Genomic DNA, 7,685 nt, shown 5'->3' with positions numbered 1-7,685 from the left:
ATTATTTTTTTTACATTCCTAATGGTAATCTGTCTTGCCTTCTTCTGCTTCCCATCACTCGTGTCCTTTAAATTCCATCTGTTGCACTAGACATTCTGGCAGCAGTCAGAGCGTTTTAAAGAGTAACCAAGATAGTAGTTTTTTGTAGCGATTGCAAATACTGAGAGAATAACGATGCACAGCCGTGTCAATCATTGGTCTGGGAACTCAACAAACACTTATTCTGTGCATGCGCTTAAAAAGGCTTTACAACATCCTGGTATCACATGATTAGCTTGTTTCGCAGGTGACATCAATCAACAGAATTACTCAAACATGGCTTTGCGCGCCACCCACACACACACACACACACACACACACACACACACACACACACACACGCACACGCACACGCACACACACACACACACGCACACACACACACACACACACACACACACACACACGCACACACACACACACACACACCATCACAAATCCTAAAATGTGCTCACACTAGATCACAACAAAACAGAGGCACTGTTTATCATCTCAAGATACACACTCTCCAAGTCAAACCCATTCTCACTCCATCAATCATGGTGGTTACCCTTTTTCTGTTGTACTCGGATGTTAACCCCTACTTCGTAAAGTGCCCTCGAGTGTCCTGAAAGGCGCATCTAAATAAAATAATTTATCTCTTGTGACGTAAACGAACAATGAAAGTCTTCCTTGCCAACAAAGACTGCTGGCACGGTCTAAAGGTTTACAATTGTGTGTTTCCACTTCCTGATTTGATGTGAACAAGGAATTTACACGCTGTTGAGTGGTGATAAGGGAGCGGCTTACCATCATAGCCAAAACAAACGACATATCTACTGAAACTGGGTGAAATATAAAATGTGGATAAAATACAACTTGCCATAACGATTTATTTACTGTGATTCAATGGCCATCACACAGAAGCCATGACTATGTAAATGTCAAAAGTATATTTTACATTGGTTATATGCATTGGAAATTGAAAAGAGTTTCTTGGTCAACTATGAGGAAGATCAATATTATGGTCAGACTATTTTTAGTTCTTCTTTTCCTTTTGGCTTTTCCCTTTAAAGGACAACCGACGTCTCCGGACAAGTTGCGTCCATAATTTGTAAAATGGTTTCAAATGACTTCTACTGAGCGTATTTTACAAAGATTACACCGCATATAGCTATATTTTACGTTTTAAGACTTGCGCTGAATATTCAGGAAGTCTTGCTTTTGAGTTGGTGACGAGTCCGTACGTGACGTCACTAAAGGACCGCCCTTAACCATAAAAAACACGCATTATAGCGGTCCTTCCATCACGTCAATGTATTTCGCTGTACTTGTTTGGTCTGGGGGCCTCGTGTTGCACCCAAAAGCCGCCAGAAGGCCAGAAGAGGGCGTCCAAGCGCCATATGAGGAATTTATCGGCCTGTGTAAACGGAGGTGGCCACAGGATGTCGCCATTTGGTGCCTTTTTTTGGGGTGAGAGATTTTCCCCCAATGTTGCCTCAAAATGGCAAAAATAAATTCTTTAATCGATTCCAAACATGTATGCTTTCCTCTTCAGAACTATTTGAATCATATTCATAACTGGATGTGTAACAAGAAAGCATATTCTCCGAATCTAAAGCCATTGTTTTGATTCACTAGGAATGCAAGACGTCTTGGCGTGACGTCACGAACTGGGGGCGGGACTTTCTGAAAATGCCCAATTCGCAGCTCAATTTTTTGCAGATTTTGGACACTTTAAGTCATTTTTATTGGTGTTTTGCATTTGACTAAAAATATCACACGCCGTGTTTTGGGTATTTTAGATGCTACAAAGTGTTTTTCTGGTATCAGTTAAAAAAAGTGACGTCTGTTGTCCTTTAAGGGGTCGCCTCAGCGAATCAGTGTCCTCCATCTTCAGAGGTTTGATTCACATGTTTGTTTTGGCCAAGCTTTTATGTCCGATGCCCTTCCTGACACAACCCTCTGTATTTATCCCGGCTTGGGACCGGCACAATAAGACACTGGCTTGTGTCCCCTTGTTGCTACAGAACAAGCAAGTCTAATAGGCTAAAGCAGCAAGAGAAAACCCAGCAACATAATAACAGACATCATAGAGCACACAGGAGTACAACTGTTAAGCCACTTGATCTTAAAGTTGTTTGGACATTTTCATCCATCCATTATCTCAACAGCTTTTTCCTCACAAGGGTCGTGGGGAGACCATGCAAACTCCACATTGGAAAGCCAAAGCCGGAACCCTAACAGTTTGATCACCAGGCCAAAGACACATCATGAATGTGGATAAAAAATATTACAGTAATTACCACACTATAAGCCGCGATTTTTGGAACATGCTTTCAACCCAGCGGTTTATACGATTTGGCCAATGTATGAATTTTTTTCTAATGGCCGCCATGGGGTGCTCGAGCACTAAAGGTAAGAGTGAGACACAGCGAATATATGTGTCACATCCGCTCGAGGAGTGGTGACAATACTGGAGGGACGACGGAAGGTCGTAAGGATCGGATCCGAAATACACGGTGGAGAGAGTGATTCCAATAAAGAGTCTTTACTGAGACACATCAAACATAACAGAAAGTCAAGAATAAGGAAGGAGGGCAACGGCAAACAGACCTGCGTGCGGAAGGGTGACGGGGGACATCCAGGAATACACCGACAACGACAGAACGGTAAGTGAGGCTTTTATAGCGAGAAGGCACAATCAAGGACATGGAAAACAGAGCCGGGAGGGGAGGGGCCCGCTCAAAGAGCAGAGGAGGAAGAGACAGGAGGGGAGGGGCTCGCTCCTGGCAACGACGAGGATGTGACAGTGCTCCCCCTCCCCCTCAATGGACGCCTCTTGGCGGCCCACCCGGTTTGGAAGGGTGAGCCACATGGAGATGATGGGTCGAGGATCCAGGAACGGGGGACCCACTGACCAGGTACTGTACTCCCCTGCCCATGCGCCTCGAGTCCAGTATCTCCCGCACGCTGTAGACAGGGCCATCGTCCAACATCCGGGGGGGAGGGGCGGATGTGGGAGCTAGGGTGCTGGTCTCCACTGGCTTAAGGAGGGAGATGTGGAAGACCGGGTGGATCTACATGGTGGGTGGCAGCCGGAGCTTCACCGAGACCGGGCTGATGATGGCCTCGATGGGGAAGGTACCAGTGAACCGTGGCCCTAGTTCGGCCAAGGTCCCGGCCAACCGGAGGTCCCTCGTGGACAGCCATACCTCCTGCCCGACCTGGTAATTGGGTGCCTGGCGGCGACGACGGTCCGCGACCAGTTGGTTCCGGGATGCCGGCGCAACAAGGCGGCCCTGGTCTCCTTCCACACTCGATGGGCCCGTCTCAGGTGGTGTTCGATGGACGGGACCTCCACCTGGCCCTCCTGGGTGGGGAACAGAGGCGGCTGATAACCACAGGCGAACATGAACGGGGACCGACCTGTGGCTGTGGAGACCAGGGTGTTGTGTGCGTACTCCACCCAAGGCAAGTGGAGGGCCCACGACACCGGACTGTGAAGGCACAGACACCGGAGGACCGCCTCCAGGTCCTGGTTCTTTCTCTCCGTCTGGCCGTTGGTCTGGGGATGGTAGCCAGACGACAGGCTTGCCGAAGCCCCTAGGGACCGACAGAAATGTTTCCATACCTTGGACACAAACTGCGGTCCCCGGTCCGACACGATGTCCGCCGGAATCCCATGAAGACGGACGACGTGGTTAACCAGTAGTTGAGCCGTCTCGATGGCGGATGGCAACCTGGTTAACGGGATGAAGTGGGCCGATTTGGAGAATTGGTCCACGACGGTGAGAACGACCGTCTTGCCATGGGACGGGGGGAGACCTGTCACGAAATCGACGGAGATGTGGGACCAGGGTCGGGAGGGAACCGGAGGAGTCCCGCCGGGGGTTGGTGGGAGGCCTTCCCACGAGCACAGGCGGGGCACGCCTTCACGAATTCCGTGATGTCCTTCCTGTATTCCGGCTGGCGATGGGCTGGATCGTCCTGTTGACCCCCGGGTGACAGGAGACCCTGGAGGTGTGTGCCCAGAGTAATACCTCCGTGCGTAGGGCGGGGGGGGGGGGGGACGAACAGGTGATCCACCAGGCAACCCTTGGGGCTAGGGTTACCCCCCAGAGCCTCCTGGACTTTCCTCTCAACCTCCCACCGCAGGGCGCCCAGGATGTTTCGCGCCGGTAGGATGTTGGAGATGACCTCCTCCTTCTCTGCCGGCTCGTGGATGCGAGATAGGGCGTCAGGCTTGGTGTTCTGCGACCCTGGGCAGTAGGTTTAGTAAAGAGAGTAAAGTTGAATCGCGTGAGGAACAGCACCCATCGGGCCTGCCGCGAGTTGAGTCTCTTGGCGGACCGAATGGCGGCCAGGTTTTTGTGGTATGTGAATACAGTGAATGGGTGTTTGTCCCCCTCAAGCCAGTGTCTCCATTCCTGTAGCGCCAGGATGACCGCCAGCAGTTCTCGGTTCCCCACGTCAGAGTTGGCCTCTGCGGGGCTGAGCCGGCGGGAGAAGAGGGCGCATGGGTGGAGCTTCTGGTCGATCGGGGAGCGCTGTGATAGGACAGCCCCCAGTCCGGACTCAGATGCGTCGACCTCGACCGCGAACGCGAGGTCCGGGTCAGGGTGACGCAAGACCGGAGGGTTGGAGAAGGCTTGACGGAGGCGGATGAACGCCCCCTCTGCGTCGGGTGTCCACCTGAATGGGACCTTGTGGGATGTGAGGTTAGTGAGGGGGAGTGCCTTCTGACTATAACCGCGGATAAAGCGGCGGGAGAAATTGGCAAACCCCAAGAATCGCTGGAGTTGTTTGCATGTCTTCGGGGTTGGCCATTCCACCACCGCTTTGATTTTGGCGGGGTCGGCCCTGAGCTGCCCCTGCTCCACGACGAACGAAGACAGAGACCGGACGTGGAACTCGCACTTCTCTTCCTTCACGTAGAGCCGGTTTTGCAGGAGCCGCGCCAGGACCCGTCGGACGTGCTGCCGGTGTTCTTCTGTAGATTTGGATAAAATGAGGATGTCATCTAAGTAAACAAATACAAACACGTTGAGAAAGTCCCTGAGCACATCATTGAGGTTTTGGAATACGGCGGGCGCGTTGGTGAGTCCGAACAGCATCACCAGGTACTCAAAATGCCCCAAGGGTGTTTTGAATTTGATTTTCCACTCATCCCCCTCTCTGATGCGAACCAGATGATAAGCACTTCGTAAATCCAATTTGGTAAAAATGGTCACCGATTGAAGAGGCGCGAAGGCTGAATCCATGAGGGGGAGAGGGTATTTGTTGCGGACGGTGATGTCGTTCAGACCCCGATAGTTGACACACAGACGCAGGAATCTGTGTTTCTTTTCGATAAAGAAGAACCCAGCGCCGAGCGGGGAATGTGAAGGTCGAATAAGTCCCACCGCAAGGGAAGAGTCTATGTAGGTGCTCAGGGATTCTTGTTCCGGGTGTGAAATGTGGAATCCGGTAGTGGGGCCCCTGGCTGCAGTTCAATCGCGCAGTCATGCGGTCGGTGAGGCGGTCGGTGAGGCGGTCGGTGAGGCGGCAGGGATTGCGCGTTGTCCCTGCTGAACACCTCCCGCAGGTCATGGTAACAACGTGGCACGCCCTCGAGACAAATCTCTTTGGGCGGGCCACCGCGGGAGGGGTCTCGCCCTGCCGTGGCTGACCGTAGGCAATGGGCATAGTAGTAGGGGCTCCAACCCTGTATGGTGGGACCCTCCCAAGAGATGGAAGGGTCGTAGGTGCTGAGCCAAGGGAGGCCTAGTATGATTGGCGCATTGTGGGAGGGCATTACAAGGAATTGGCGGTGTTCAACATGGTTACCCGATAACCTGAGTTTAAGTGGTGCGGTGATACGGGTAACCTTGGCCAGTAGTTGACCATCGAGGTCGAGAATCTCCTTGGGGGTCGGGAGAACCTCTAAATTACAGCCCAATGATTCAGCCAGTTGGGGATCGATGAAGCACCCATCTGCCCCCAAGTCCACTAGCGCCCGTATAGTCTGGGAGTTGGACGGACTAATTAATTCGCCGTCCAACTCCAATCGCGTGCCGGCCGCCTCCAGAGGTCACCGCGTCGCCGTTTAGACGGGGACTTATAGGAGCTGGAGGGCTTCGGCTGGGGGCCTTGAGTGCGACGACCCCCGGGGTTGGGTCGATCGACAACTCCCATCTGCATTGGTTCGCGGGACCCCTCCAGGCGCCGCGACCGCTCGTGGCCGCCGGGTGTGGTCGTCTGCAGCTTGCTTCCGGGTTCCTGGGACCGCTGGTGGCCTTGCTCCCGCTGCCTCTCCCGAAGGCGATGGTCCAGGCTGATGACGATGTCGATCATCTCGCCGGGGGTGGCCAACTCGCGGGTGGCCAACTCGTCCTTGAGAGCGGTGCTCAATCCGTGACGAAATTCTCCCCTGAGCGCTCGATCGTTGTATCCACTGCCAGCAGCCTGGATGTGGAAGGCGATCGCGTATTCCGCGGCCAAACGGGAACCCTGGACGCAGTCGTGGAGGAGTCACTCTGCCTCGACTTCAGTGACCGGGTGGTGGAAGACTTGGCGCAGCTCGGCCACGAAGTCCGGGTACGAACGACAAAGTTCAGGTCGGGACTCACGGACGGCCAGAAGGCTACCTTGGCCTCACCGCTAACGTAGGCGGAGGGTTGTTGGTCAAACACGAGCGAGCACTGCATCAGAAACTGAGCGCAGCGCCCGGGTTCGCCTGCGTAACGGGAGGGGTGGGGTAAGGATAACTCGCGCCAACTCACGGGAGGGGAGGAAGGGGCCGTAAGGGAGGCGAGCTGAATCTCAACTTCCTGTAAGCGTTGAGTCAGCGTGGACACGGTTTGGCAGACCTCCACGACCGCTTGAGCCATTTGGCTCGAACGCTCCGCCTGATGGGAAAGGGCGGCTTAGAATTTGTCTCCACCGGCGAGATCCATGGTCGTTCGGTGTTCGGTTATGTCACGTCCACTCGAGGAGTGGTGACAATACTCGAGGGACGATGGAAGGTAGTAAGGATCGGTGGAGACAGTGATTCCAATAAAGACATAACATCAAACATAACAGAAAATCAAGAACAAGGAAGGAAGGCAACGGCAAACAGACCTGTGTGCGGAAGGGTGACGGGGGACTTCCAGGAATACAACGACAGAACGGTAAGTGAGGCTTTTATAGGCAGAAGGCACAATCAAGGAAATGGGGAACAGGTGCGTGAGTCAAGTGAGCCGGGAGGGGAGTGGCCCGCTCAAGGAGCAGAGGAGGAAGAGACAGGAGGGGAGGTGCTCGCTACTGGCGACGACGAGGATGTGACAATATGTGCCAAGGAAGACGCAAGGTAATGTAAATACAGTAATTACGCGTGTGAATCGTGCATTTAAAGTCTCCGAGTTGAATGAGAGGCTTGGATAACCCGCGGCAAGAAACCGTTTACCAAAACTGGCCGGATGCGAAGAGCAACTTTTGCACAAGTCTGCTAACGTATTTCTTCTTTGTTCAGACTATTTTTACTAAACATTAAAAAATACAGGTGGCGGAGAAACTAGAGATGTGGAGATATGCCCTGGAAAGGAGAGGACTTGAAGATCAGTCGCAGCAAGACGGAATATATGTGTGTGAATGAGAGGGATCCAAGTGCAAGAGTGATGCTACAGGGAGAAGAGATAAAGAAG

The sequence above is a fragment of the Hippocampus bargibanti genome, linkage group LG10 (assembly GCF_051943395.1).
Source record: "Hippocampus bargibanti isolate YZ-2025 linkage group LG10, ASM5194339v1, whole genome shotgun sequence".
Lineage (NCBI taxonomy): Eukaryota > Metazoa > Chordata > Actinopteri > Syngnathiformes > Syngnathidae > Hippocampus > Hippocampus bargibanti.
This window is presented reverse-complemented; position numbering follows the sequence as displayed.